A 15,139-nucleotide genomic window follows, 5' to 3' on the forward strand; every position below is an offset into this window, starting at 1 on the left:
AAAACTCCTAGCTAAAATCTTTTAGTGCGATTTAGTAGTATTCTTAGTGGAAAGATGAAATGCATTGTCAACACGGGCCTCGTAAACAAATATCTGGTTATACTTTGGATTACAATACCCAGGTTTTGAAAAAAGACCGTATTATTATTGTCCTGTATTGTAACATCAAAAACGTGTATATGAGTGCGGCATGATATAGCTGCATGCAAACCTGGAATATGTGCTGGAGGTCCCGCTGGGTAAACTGCTCACTGACAGCATCTGGTTTGCATTCTTCCATTTGACCACTGAGTATAGGGCAAAACAAATCACAAGTAGACTTCCATTAGTTTTGCTTGCAACACTGACATCTGTCCGATGCCTAAACTTTATATTTTGATGAACTGAACCAGAAATCTGTCTACTGAAACATCTGCATCCTACATATTGTAGACCTGTTTGGTTTAGGTTAGCAAGCCGTGGGCAGCCGTGGTGTACTGGTTAGGGTTTCGGACTTGTAACCGGAGGGTTGCTGGTTCTATCCCCGACCAGTCCACCACGGCTGAAGTGCCCTTGAGCAAGGCACCTAACCCCTCACTGCTCCCCAAGCGCCGCTGGTTGGGCAGGCAGCTCACTGCTCTGGGTTAGTGTGTGATTCACCTCACTGTGTGTGTGCTGTGTGTGTTCACTAATTCGGTTAAATTGGGTTAAATGCAGAGAAACGGATTTCCCTCACAGGATCAAAAAAGTATATATTCTTTTTTCTAGCTGTTTGGCTGCACTATGTCAACAGAAAATGGAATCCACCAAGCAGAGCACCAGAAGTCCACTAGTTAAGATTCTGCTGTCAGTAGCACCTTATATTTCAGAAATGCTGATACTAAGGGCTGATTTGAGGGTGTTTGTTTGACAGACTAGTTAGGCTGTGTAACTGACCCTCAGCATGAATGCTTAATCAGGTTTGATGTACCTGTCTCATGTCCATCATATTTGTACAACGCCTCACAGTCAAAGCAGATAACACAGTCTGTGACCATGTCATCGGATAGGACGACCTTCCCAAATCTCTCCCAAACCTGAATCGTTTGACTTACTTGCTGCACAACTTTGGCAGTCAGCCACATTGTCAGTGAAAAGTCTCCTGAGTGCAGTAAACACATCAAATAAACTATTGCACGGCTCATAGGCACCCGGGTCTCGTGTGACCCACCTCCCCACCTCCCACAGCTTCCCAGCACTTTCCCACGCCTTGTTTGGCAGCTTATCATAGACTACCTTAATAATGCCATATACCATATGAAAGCTGAGACTCTCGAGAATATGAGTAATGCCATGAATAAACATATACTTTGAGTGTAAAATATATGTCAGGGCTGTACAGTGCGAGCAGGTCGTCGCATTTGCGGCTAAAAATATATTAGTGCGAGTATAAAAAATGAAATGCTCGCACACGTGCGCGTACTGATTTCAACCCTTTCATTCGCATTTCGCATAAAATTAATCCAAACCAAGTGGATCAAAGTATAGTAAAATTTTTGCGTATCTGTATACAAATTTCAGAGTTGACAACTACTCTAGACACTCACGCTTTCAGCATCAACCTTGCGCTCTCACACACGCAAGAAATGTCACTCCAAATCCATTCTTCTTTTTCTTCAATCTGTTCGTTATCAGTTGGAGACTATGTAGAGATTACCGGTGAAACCATGATAAAAATGTTGACTATAACATTTACCGTGTTCATTTCAAATATTATTATTATCACGGTTTATAGGCTAAACACGGTGTGGAAACCGTGTGTTAAATTCCTTCCAGCTTCACCCGAGCCTGCATTTGACATAGGCCTGGTAGACTTCTATGAAACAAGAATGGTATCCTACTGATTCTGTTGTCTAAATGATGTATTTATCCACGATTCGGTGTAGGCTACATCTGCTTTAAAAAGGTGGAACATTTTCATCACAAATGTACGCTGTATCATATAGCCACTACGCGTCTTTTTATGGCTACGTTCACATTAAATCCATTCCACTAACGTCATCAGGAGAATATGTAACGTTTTATTTTGAGCACTGGTTGTCACTCATGGGATATAACAGATATCAAGTCAAGTCACTTCTATTTATATAGCACATATAAATACAACAGAGGTTGACCCAAAGCACTTAGGCTACCAAACTCCAAGACAAGTCATGGTAGAGTAAGTTAAGCACCCAGCCAATTAAACATGACCAAGGAAAAAGTGAAAGGACAACTCACAATGCCATGCCACGGTAGGCTACCTAAAACATAGAAGTTAACATTGCTGGACACTCATCTTTTCTATTACACCGGAAATATTTGTCTTTACCGTTGTTAGTTTTTTGAACATTCATGTTATTTAATGAAAACATGTATCCTTGAACTATGCCTGAATATTTTCCTAAAACCGAATGAAACTTAATTATGTTCACGTGGGCTACGGTACTTCTTAAAGTGACAGGCAGACTTTCACTGGTAATATGGCTGACTGCAAACACATCAAGTAAAGTTCTGTATGGCTCTAAAGGGAAAGAGAAAACATATATTTGGTATTCTGACCCCTGATCTAAATAGAAGCCCAAGAAGTGGTGCATGATGGGAAATAAAGCATACATCTGATTCCATATCACCTGCTCTGTTTTAAGGACTTGCCTTGATTCATCTGTGACATCATCATGTTGGAAGTCTATCCCACGACCCTGTGACCAGTCACTCTTCATGGACACACAAGTGGCCACAGGTGATGGAGGCCTCTCATGATGATATGAGCTATGGTGTAAAAAACAATAATTATTTCCTATAGACATATATTAATATCCTTAATCTTTTGCCATATTGTTTCCATATATACTTTGCTAAATGGCAAAAACCATAACCACAATCATAAACTGATCGATCACAAAAATGTGCAACGTGATAATTCTCATGACTGATGACTGATGTATCTGTTGCACAAAATACAGAAGCTATTATGTCCTAGTGCTTGAACTATGTACAGCTCCCCTTAAAGCATCACAAACTGAGTTAATAGTCTGTACTTCTCTCTTAAAGTGTCTGTATTAAGGAGCTATGTGATGTACTGTACAGTAGAATGCTACACAGCAACACATCTCACATGTGAGGATAGCAACACTTATTAGAAAAATATTTAACATAGAACAGAAATGCAACTTTTTCAAGAAACATAATTTATATCATGTGTTAAGTAGCCTACCTTTGCCCCTTTAGACTGACGTCCTGTGTTGTATTGACTTGTTGTTCCATGTTTCAGCCACTCCTCATACCATTCAAATGAATCTCGTCATGACAAGCTAAAATACAAATAACACAAATTAGAATGTAGGTCTACAACATAACATCTCAATTTTGTATTGTGTTGACTTGTTTGTCTATGTTTTTTCATATGTACTAACATTTGCCACAATGCATGCTGCTGCTTTTCTCACATTATCTGTCTGACATAGCCTACTACTCTTAGAATGCTTTAGAGTTCAGAGATATAGCCTGTGTATTTTTGCATATCTTGGTAATGTATCCCACTTCAAATGCATTATTTACATGCATTACAATGACATTACATGGTAATACAAAGTATATTTTGATGATTTCCACATATTTGCTAAACAATACTGTTGTTTATGTAGCTGTTGATACAACAACAAGTTGTGCACAAGAACAATATTGCATATTCTCCAAAAACCAATATTCAGGCCTACAATCTGATGGCATATACATCATGTCAGGAGAACCGGGGCAGTAGTTTTGCATAAACTTACTTGAAGCGTCTGTAAAATTGACCTGTGAGCCTATTCAGCCTAAAATGGCGGCTAGGCCTGTACACCTGTGCGCTAAATGTTTTCCTCATACGCAAACAACAGGTTACTGTGGAACGCGCACATGATTAAGACTGGACGTCATGAAACACACAAGTTGTAAATGTTCAGCCCCAGCTCATTTATCAAATGCACTTTTTAAACGCGGTCGTGCAACACTGCTGATGATTTATCCACAGAAGAAGCTCAACACCCACCTTTAGTTCGTCTCGTTCTGCGCCATTGGAAATACTAACAGACACCCATGACCCGATACGAAGAGAATGTGTTTGCCTACTTGTTTTAGGTTCGGTAGCAGTCTAACTTCGCAGACAAACTGATCAGGACTATATTCATGATTTAGTCTACATTAAAAGCTCTACTTGTTGAGCAGGGTATTGCTCCCCCTTCGTCTTCCTTCCTGGTATTCCGATCGCACTGTTGATTTTACTTTCGCTTCTAAATCTCTATTCCTCTCTCGCACCACTAGATGAAGCTGTTTCTCTCAGGATTTATATGCACAGTGGAGCCTTCGCTCCACAGACCTCATCAGAATCATAGATTTCGAAGGAGTGCGGGCAGTGTTGGGAAGGCTACTTTAGAAATGTAGCCTACTCTAATGTGTTACAAGCTACCCTGTTTTAATAGTAGTGTAACTGTTTTAATTACTTTATCTGAGTAACGTGACTAGTTACTTTTTGATTCTTTTTTGATTACTTTTCTGATTTTTTTATGATATAGTCCCCAAATCCATGCGATGATTTCGGCCTTGGTATAGACTGTTCGGTACAAGCGCACAAGGCAGCATGAGCATTCCCAGGCTATATTGAGCCCCTTTTAATACATGAATTAGCATCACATTTTTTTATGAGGATGATATAATATAACACACTCTGGAGGTGCTACAGTGATTCACTTTAGCAGTTCAGGGCGGCTAATTGGCTAAGGGTCTTATTGTGTATTTTGGAGCAAGACCCCCCTTTTGTCTGAAAAAGAAAATATGAAGAAAGTCTCGTCATGTGTTATATTATGTGGTAGACCAACCAAGACCGCATGGAATCTGTCTGTGGCTTCCTGCCTCCAAATGGCTCATATAGCTGCCTGACACTAAGGCACACATTTAACACATTATTTTTAAAATAACTGCGCACGCACGCACGCACGCACGCACGCACGCACGCACATTACAGCGGACCCGTATGTGGTATGAGGGCTGTAGCATGTTGCACTACAGTGCCCCCTATAGGAAGAAGCTCTTGTGTTATGCTGCACTGCATATCAATGTATCAACAGGCTCAGTTGTACACAGGCACTGTAGAGTCCCCTCCTCAGAGAAGCTCTTGTGTTATGCTGCACTGCATATCAACAGGCCCAGATGTTAAACTCAGTGTATTCAGGGGGAGATGACTCGGGGACTCTACTGGTCAACTCTCACTGTAAACACCCAGGGGTCAACTCACCCAGGGGCCGTACTGGTCAACTCACACAGGGGTGTCACATTGTAATTCCATCAGCACACACACATTTGACCAGTTTCAAAGTGCCAGAGTGTGCTCATACTGCTCGGAGTGGCAGTTTCCAAACACACCTGAGGGGTCACACCTGATACAGGCCAGCAAAGAGTTGAGTGCACTTTCTGTTCTGCCCATGTCTGATGTGGCCATATTCAGAAAGGAAACATGACTCGTCTTTTTGATGTGCCCATATTCAGAAAGGAAACATGACTCGTCTTTTTGATGTGGCCATATTCAGAAAGGAAACATGACTCGTCTTTTTGATGTGCCCATGTCTGATGTGGCCATATTCAGAAAGGAAACATTACTCGTTTTTGTTGAATACTTTCAAATGCAGCAAAGAACAGAATGACAATAAGCAGGCTCATCAAGTAACATAATTCAGACCATGTGCTCAGCTGCCCCTTCAGACTGTTTCATGTCGACTCTTTTTTTCCTGTGTCAGCCCCTTCCCATAGTGTCCAGATACTACATAACCTTTCTCAGTGTTGCAGCTGATGTTACATGTTCTTTTTGACACAAAAATATCAAACTACTCAACAGAAAGCTTTAGATATGTTCTGCAAAGGACCAGCTGTTGTTGGTGAGCTTGTCTGTGCGTCACTTTTTGCCTCTTTGTGGATTAATACTACATAAATATACATTTTTACCACACTACTGTGGCTTTGTTGATGAATGAGCTGTTTTAATTTCCTACACTTTGTCTCCCTGTTCCTCCCTCTTGTTATTATCACTGGTCTGCTTTCTCACTTTGGGTGTGACAGATGTCACAAGTTCACTCACACTGATTACTGGCCCCACAGTATAGGCCTGAATGACCCAGGGAAGAAGCTGAAGTGATTGATATGTTCACTCACACTGGTTACTGGCCCCACAGTATAGGCCTGAATGACCCAGAAGAGGCTGTAGTGATTGATATGTTCACTCACTGATTACTGGCCCCACAGTATAGGCTATAGGCCTGAATGACCCAGGGAAGAAGCTGTAGGGATTGATAAGGCGCCTCCTGGGCCTAAGATCAAGAATAGTTAGCACATGCACACGAGTCCAGATGGCAAGATCAGACCAGTTCTTATGGTCCACTGTCAGACTACCATCATATTTGAATATTAAGATCACATTGAGTGTATTAATGAAGTATTAATAATTGATTAAAAATGCATTTTGATGAAAATTGTTTAAACTGCGTAGTGACCAAAACACCAAGAGAACGCCAAATCTGCCCCCAGTGGAGAAGCCTGTGCCATCAGTTACACAATCTGAATATTGAGTCATTGTTTCGTGGCCACTTTTCTTTTTCTTCCTGAAAAATTGTGTCCATTTGACCAATGACACTGCAAGACAAAAAAGAGGAACTTCCCAAAACCCCACCCCCATACATTTGGTGTCAATTAAAAGTCCTGAATGTCCTCTATAAAGAACGAGAGGAGTTAGTTCAGTAGCATGCATGGTCTGGGAGATATTCAAGTTTACAAATGTCCTCTAGAGAAGACAAAACAAACCTCTGGTAGTCAGGAGGTCATGCGGAGGTCATGTCTGAAAACAGCTTGTATGTACAGTAGCTCCACATGAGCTCAGGTTGTAACTCTGCTTCTCTGTCTCCCCCTTGTGGCAGCTGGTGGTGGTGCGGTAGAAGGAGCGGCCGGAGGTGCTGTTCCGTCAGCTGCTGGTGGAGGACAAGGGTCTGCATGGAGGAGCCTCCTACATGGACACACACACACACACACACACACACACACACACACACACACACACACACACTGCATGGAGGAGCCTCCTACATGGACTTCCTCTGCTACGTCCACCGCCAGATACGACAGCTGCTCACCTAAACACTCTCACACACACACACACACACACACACACTGCATGGAGGAGCCTCCTACATGGACTTCCTCTGCTACGTCCACCGCCAGATACGACAGCTGCTCACCTAGACACACTCTCACACACACACACTCACACACACACACACACACACACACACACACTGCATGGAGGAGCCTCCTACATGGACTTCCTCTGCTACGTCCACCGCCAGATACGACAGCTGCTCACCTAGACACACACACACACACACACACACACACACACACACACACACACACACTCCCATGGACACACACTCTCTCTCTGACACACACATACACAACCACTTTCTTTCTTTTTATCTCTCTCTCTCTCTCTCTCTCACACACACACATACTGTACACACACACACACACACACACACACTTGAGGCTGGGAGAGAGGCTTCAGCAATGGGATTTAGATGGAACTCCCACAAGGTTCTGCTCTGGACTACACTACCCACAGTGCAGTTCTTCACCGGCAACTCTGTGGATATGGACTTTGGCCTATGGCCCTGTAGTTAAACCTGTAGGTGTGTGTATGTGTGTGTGTGTGTGTGTGCAACTTTTAGACACACATCCACTTCCATGGTGTCATATCCCACCCACACACTGCCTACGACCTCCCCATCATGGAGTCATATCCCACACACACACTACCTATGACCTCCCCATCATGGTGTCATATCCCACCCACACACTGCCTACGACCTCCCCATCATGGAGTCACATCCCACCCACACACTGCCTACGACCTCCCCATCATGGAGTCACATCCCACCCACACACTGCCTGTTCCTCCTCCCCCCTCTCCACTGGGTCTGCTGATTCTGCCCTAACTGCCCTCGACAAGTGCTGTGTCCAGGACTAACACATCACACCACATCACACCCTATCACCACAACACAACTCATCACATCACCCCCCACCCGTCCCTCCCCCTGTCCATAGGACTAACACAACACACCACACCACACAACATCACCACAACACATCACATCACATGAACCCCCCCCCCCCCCCCCCCTGCCCACACACCCATCCCTCCCCCTGTCCATGGGACTAACACACCACATTACACCGCACCACATCAGATCACACCACACCACATCACCACATCACATCACCACAACACCCGTCCCTCCCCCTGTCCATGGGACTAGCGCCAGGCATGGACTGGCCATAGGGCATACCGGGCAATGCCCGGTGGGTCGACGCATATATTTGGGCCGAGGCTGTCAATTTAATAATAATAAAAAAAAATATTAGGCTCATTTACGTACGGCCACAACGGTAGCGAATCGCGGCCCATTGGTTGACTGCCTTAATGGACATTGGGCTAGTCCAATGAAATCTCAGGGCCCCCCCTATCTCCCTCCCGGCCTCATCTCCCTCTTGACTGGAGTTCGACCGGAGTTTGAGACCGTCCGTATATGAAAATGTACAAAGACAAACCAGAAAAGCGCAAGGGGGGCGCAGAGAAGTTGCGAGATAAAAGGCAAAAGCCTACAAGTGGATGCAGCAAAAATGTGCTAAAATTACAGAAATGTTTGCCACCACAAGTTCAAACAGGGCCGTCGACATACAGCAGTGCAGAAGCAGCACCGAGTGCACAGGCTTCAGAGAGGCACATGCGAGTGTGCAACAGAGTTACACAGAGGAAGGAGTAGCTATTCAAATTGATTCGGAGGAGGAGGAAGAGGTGAGAGACGTGACCCAGCAGGGACAGATTGAGGAGGAGGTCAGAATAGCTACTGTGAGGCAGGTAAGAAGTACTGTAGCCGAAATGTTGGCTGAACTTTTTGGGCGCACAACGAACAATTAAAAGTTTGAAATCTGCGACTGCTTCTTCCCCTTGCTTCTTTTAGATGTATTAACCAGCCTACTATGTAGGATTCAGCACCCAGTTAAGCAAAACAAAGTTTTATAGTGTGAACGCGTCTTTTTGTGTGGTTTCTGTGTAGGCCTACCCCTCTCGCATGCATTTGAATTGCGATACCCATTAAATTAGCCCTTTTCACTTGATGTCAGACGAAGCGTTGCTGGGTGTCCTCCGGCATGCCCAGCAAACAATTAACGTTCTGCTAACTTTCACTAACGTTAGCTTTTGGTTCCCCTATGGTTCGTTTTTCAGCAACCTACTAATAACGTTTAGAGAACGTTATCTCCAGGTTGTCAAAACAAATAACGTTCCCCTAACGTTTTTACAACTAAAGAAAAAAACGTTATATTCTGGTTGAATCCCAGCAAGCAAATAACGTTAGCCGCTGGTTCTCCTGTGGTTAGTTTATCAGTAACCTTCTAATACCCTGGAGAGAACGTTAGCTCCAGGTTATCAAAGTTTTCCGAACGTTATTACAACTAAAGAAAAAAAACGTTATATTCTGGTTGCATTTCTCTTTTCACACAACGTTGCTACTTAGTTGTTTTTAGGTATCTTATTTGTATAACCATATCGGTATTCTCTGGGTATGTGCGTGGGGTTGATTGATGAAAATCGCCCCAGAGTTTCTATGAGTTTCCAATTGAACACGGCCAGCAGCCACACTGCAAAGTCGGAATAATTTGTTGCAAAATCGACATATAGCCCTATTCTATTCTTCCCCCCTCTGTTGGATTGATATTCGGCCGACCAGAGCCAGCCCGTAGCCTACGTCAGCTAAAGGGGCCAGCGCGAGAAGAAGCTAACTCGGGTCCGTGAGTTCTGGGGTGTTGGTGTTTTAGCAGACTCAACTTCGCTAACTTTAAGACATTTGGATAACACAGAGATAAAGTTACTCACGTAGGCTGGCTGTATGGTATCGATCACATTCTTCACATCGTTCTCCATGCACTTGTTCCATTAAGTCCAACAGGCTTTTAAAAAACACTGTACAGGGTAAACCGGGTGGAAGAGCTAGCTAGCCATAGTCCAGGCAGGCACACAACGATTTCATGCTAACTAATCTGACGAATAGTTTTGGATTAATCCATAATCGATTAGAGTGGCACCTCAAATGCATTCATGTTTTTAAAAGCTTTATTTGTTATGAAAATATGATGATGAGGACTCCAATGAATTCTTTCTCAAACGTTGAGACTGCATCTTAAACAGCACAATGTTCCCGGGGGAGAATTGTTTTATATTAACACGTAGTCCAAGTTACAGCCTATGTTACTGTGCTGTTCACTCAGCCTATCCCACAATTCCCAGTCCCAATTTAAAACAAAATAAACCAAAATCCATCATAATTCTGAACCGAGGACTTTTAATGGCATACGATGCAATAAAAACAGTCTGTTTTGAATGTTGAAACAGTGTGTTAGGCTAGCGCCTGCTCTGCTTATGTTTTGATCTGACTAATCGTTTATTATAGGAAAAGACACCGTAGACAAGAAAGAATTAGACCTAACCGCATTTAAATACTTAGCTGACACGAAGGAATAATAGCAAGCCGTATTCGTCGCAGTTCAGCATCTATTGGTAAGTGAATTTACATGCGTGTGGTAGCCTATAATGTCATTGCCTTAATCATCAGAGACGTTTGCTCTCCCAGATTGCAGATAGGCTGTCGCCGCAGATGGCAAGTGTACAGCGGAGCCATGCCTCGATGTCACGATAATTCTACATATTTTTTCCCCCTTTACACTTTGTTGCTGGGAGGTTAGGGGAACGTTAATGCAACCAAATATAGTAAAGTTCCCTAAAGGGTAGGAGAACGTTCTGCTAACCAAAATAAACAACCAGAAAAAAACGTTGTATTTTCGTCAAGAAAACTTTCCTGGGGAACCTTGTGGCAACTTTCACAACTTTCAGGCAACGTTTTCCTAACCAGGAAAAAAACGTTCTAAAAACGTTCTCCTAACCAGAAATTGTTAGCTGGGTGTCCAGCCGCCAAATACTACAGAAGAAGAAGAATCCACAGGTGTATACAATCAAGCACCTTGATTATCAATGCAGACTGCATGGTGCTTGATTGTATACACCTGTGGATTCTTCTTCTTCTGTAGTATTTGGCGGCTGGACATGCCGGAGGACACCCAGCAACTTCGCCTGACATCACCGTGAAAAGGGCTAATTAACGAGTTGTCGGCTCGCCATCGACCTTCTGAAATCTTAAGACAGTCACGATTGGTCGAAATTGTTGTCAATCTTGGCGCAGTACAACAAGCAAACTATCACATTTCTTTGCGACAAGCAGACACCCATACACACAGACATACAGTCAGACGCATGGAATGAAACAGGAATGGTGATAGCCCATGGAATTAACAATGAAAATGTTTTGGGATGTGTAGCCTTCACTAAATAGTATCAAGGTGAATTGTTGGCTAAAACTGTGCAAATGCTCAACATAAATTATAGCAGGTTTTATTTAGTGAAGCATTTAATAGCATGAGTTTTGTGCACAACCTCATCCTTGCTGGTTTAAAGGTCACTCTAGTGTGTGTGTGTGTGTGTGTGTGTGTGGTGTGTGTGTGTGTGTGTGTGTGTGTGTGTGTGTGTGTGTGTGTGTGTGTGTGTGTGTGTGTGAGAGAGAGTATAATAATAATTAATATATTTTTAGCAAGGGTAGGCTAGCCTACTCGCTTCCATGCAGGCTACTGCGGTTTACTTAAATATTTTTTACAAACAAAACAGTGTGCACATATGTTTTATCGTGTAAATTATCATGGTGGGCCACTATGGCCAAAAATGCCCGGGCCGTTTTTTGGTCCCAGTCCAGCCCTGACTAGCGCACCACACCGCACCACACCGCACCACACCACACCACACCACATCACACCACACCACACCACACCACACCACACCACACCACATCACACCACACCACATCGCACCACACCGCACCACACCGCACCACAGCACACCACATCACACTGTGTCTTTGCAACATGCAGTGGCCTCTCACTTCTCTTGCTTTTTTTGACATTTGAAATATATATTTTTGAAATTCTTGTTTACTTATGATACCAAAAACAATTTAAGATATTTATTCTTATAAGGTGAAACATTCCACATATTTCAGAATCCATTTTAGTTTATGTGTACTTTAGTTAGATAATCGTGTCTTCGTGACTTTTCATGTGTAGCTGTAGTGTAGGATGTGCCTTCTCTGATGTAAACCTGTAGTGCTAGGCTAGGCTAATGCTAACATAGTGTATGCCTTTTCTAATGTAAACCTGCAGCGATAGGCTAGGCTAGGCTACTGCTAAAATAGCGTATGCCTTTTCTAATATATGGCTGCAGTAGTAGGCTAGGCTAACGCTAACATAGTGTATGCCTTTTCTAATGTAAACCTGCAGCGATAGGCTAGGCTAGGCTACTGCTAATATAGCGTATGCCTTTTCTAATATATGGCTGCAGTAGTAGGCTAGGCTAACAACAACACGACATGTCAGTGTCTCCCAGTGGCAGGTCTATGCTAGGAAGTCTCTTGGTTAAGTATGGTTTGTATGCAAACATATCTCAGGTAATTTCATGTACCTACAGTAGCATCTCGTAGAGCTTTGTGTGGGGGCGGGCTGAGATGTGTGCAAAGATGGCCGACCTGTCAGAAGATCGGTGGCCTCTGGAGCCCCTCCCCCACTGGTGATTGGACCGACGTATCTGCCATGTCAATTCTGATTGGATGTTGACTGTGTTGACTTTGCCATTTTGATTAAAGCCTAGTCTATACAACACCTGAGTGTGTTTTTTCTGTGATCTTTCTTTACACACACACACACATACATTTTTGCTCCAGTAACAGACATGCTACACACACCTCATATCAGCCTCATGTCAGGGTTAGCACAGTTGTGCCGTCCATGTGTTCAGAATGGCTTATCTACTGGGAAGAATCTCAGAGGGGAAATGAATTCACACACACACACACACACACGCGCCCGCACGCCCGCCCGCCCGCCCGCCCGCCCGCCCGCACGCACGCCCGCCCGCCCGCCCGCACGCACGCACGCACGCACGCACGCACGCACGCACGCACGCACGCACGCACGCACACACACACACACACACACACACACACACACACACACACACACACACACACACACACACACACAAATATCTCCTGAATCCATTCTTGGTCATCACATCAGCAGTCTCAAACACAATCACTTAAGGGTCCCCTACCATGAGAACTGCCCAGTCCCCCCTGCACAACCAACCTCTGTTGTCCATGTCTTTATGAACCTTGCTTTGTGCTAGGGCTGTTCGATTTTGTCCAAAAATAAAATCTCGATTTTCGATTACGATTATTTTGTGAAATGACAAAAGGCAAGAAATTATATCAAATACGCAGTTTTTGTATAGATTATTTTGCAAATAATTTCCCCATTGGAATTTAAGCCCAAATCTTGCTCTTATTAAACAATGTTAATTATTAAGAATTCATTTTTAATTATTGATATTCAGGAAAATGATTGAACTTTTGCCACAAAATTCAAGACTTGCAAACATAAGTACTGTATACCCAAGTTAAAGTGAAAAATCGATTTTACGATGTCACATTTTAACATTGATTTAAACACACAATTGTGATTACGATTTAAAATCGATTAATTGCACAGCCCTACTTTGTGCACAGTCATGTTGGCGCAGGATGGGCCATCCCCGAGCTGGACTTGGTTCCTTAGTTCCAGTGAAAGGAACTCTGTTTCGCATTTGCCTAGAGATTTTGGTCAATTCCATGCTCACAACTTTGTGGGAACAGTTTGGGGATGGCCCCTTCCTGTTCCAACATGACTGTGCACAAAACAGTGTGTGTGTGTGTGTGTGTGTGTGTGTGTGTGTGTGTGTGTGTGTGTGTGTGTGTGTGTGTGTGTGTGTGTGTGTGTGTGTGTGTGAAGTTTATACTGCCGTTATAACTAACATATGCAGACAGTATGTTACCAAGAATAAAGAGTCTACTAATGAAGAATAATGAATTGGTGAATACCGGCCTAATACATGATTAATAATGCTTAACACATATATTCAAAACATAATTTATACATTTTGTTGTATTTACACACAAGTCACTTTAAAACATGTTAGTTGAAATATGAATGTGCTGCAACACTTATTTATGCACAGTGCAAATACATGATTCAGGTGGAACACAACAGGATGGATTCAGTAGGGTCCAGTTATTTGTAGATGTTTACAGTTTGGATGTTTCTTCAGTTCAGAGAGCAGCTGCTGTGCTGAGGGTCCAGGCTGATTCCCCCACAGATCGAGCTCTCTGAGGGCTGATGGCTTTGATCTCAGTGCTGATGCTAAAGCTCTGAAACCTTCATCTCTTATTCTGCAGTCATACAGGCTGTAGGAGAAAGAAGGAAACACTTCATCAGATCAGCTGGAGGACACACACAGACCAAAGAGGGAAGCAGTTATTACCTGTGTGTGTGTGTGTGTAGGTGTGTGTGTGTGTGTAGTAAGTGATTGAGTCAGCGGTTGGTGTGTTTGTGTGTATGTGTGTGTAAAAGGAGTACTGTGCTTGAGTGTGACTCAGTGGTGTGAGTGTGCGCTTGAGTGTGTGTGTGTGTGTGTGTGTGTGTGTGATTGTGTGACAGAGTGAGTCAGAGATTTGGTTCAAGATACTTTATTGCCATTTATGTAAAAGAACATATGGGAGTTTGTTTCAGCAATACAGTGTGGGGCAGATGTACTAACGCTTTTGCGCCCACTTCAGGCGTATTTGTTTCGCAACGTGCACATAGAAAGATGGCGAGATATATGGCGAGATATGTACAAACAGACCGCAATGAGGTGAAGACACAGACTGCCTGTCGCTGGAGCTGAAAATGGACAAATTGAGCTTTTCCGTCTCATGCATATGGATTTATGGGAGTGTCAGATGATTGTAGGAGGTTCATGTAAAAAGATGGGAGGAGAAGCGTTACTGTAAATGCGCCTAATTATGTATTCCCCTGAATGTCTGAATAGAACTGCTGCTCTTCATTATCTTCCTGTTTGATGACATTATGCATTGTATTATTT

General features: G+C 43.3%; 1 protein-coding gene across 1 annotated transcript in view; it reads right to left on the reverse strand.

Annotated features, from left to right (window-relative positions):
• Nucleotides 1-15,139, reverse strand: part of LOC134059649 (uncharacterized) — a 246,170-nt gene that overhangs the window by 56,336 nt on the left and 174,695 nt on the right. The gene's annotated exons all lie outside the window — the stretch shown is intronic.

This window comes from Sardina pilchardus, chromosome 16, assembly GCF_963854185.1.
Source record: "Sardina pilchardus chromosome 16, fSarPil1.1, whole genome shotgun sequence".
Taxonomy (NCBI): domain Eukaryota; kingdom Metazoa; phylum Chordata; class Actinopteri; order Clupeiformes; family Clupeidae; genus Sardina; species Sardina pilchardus.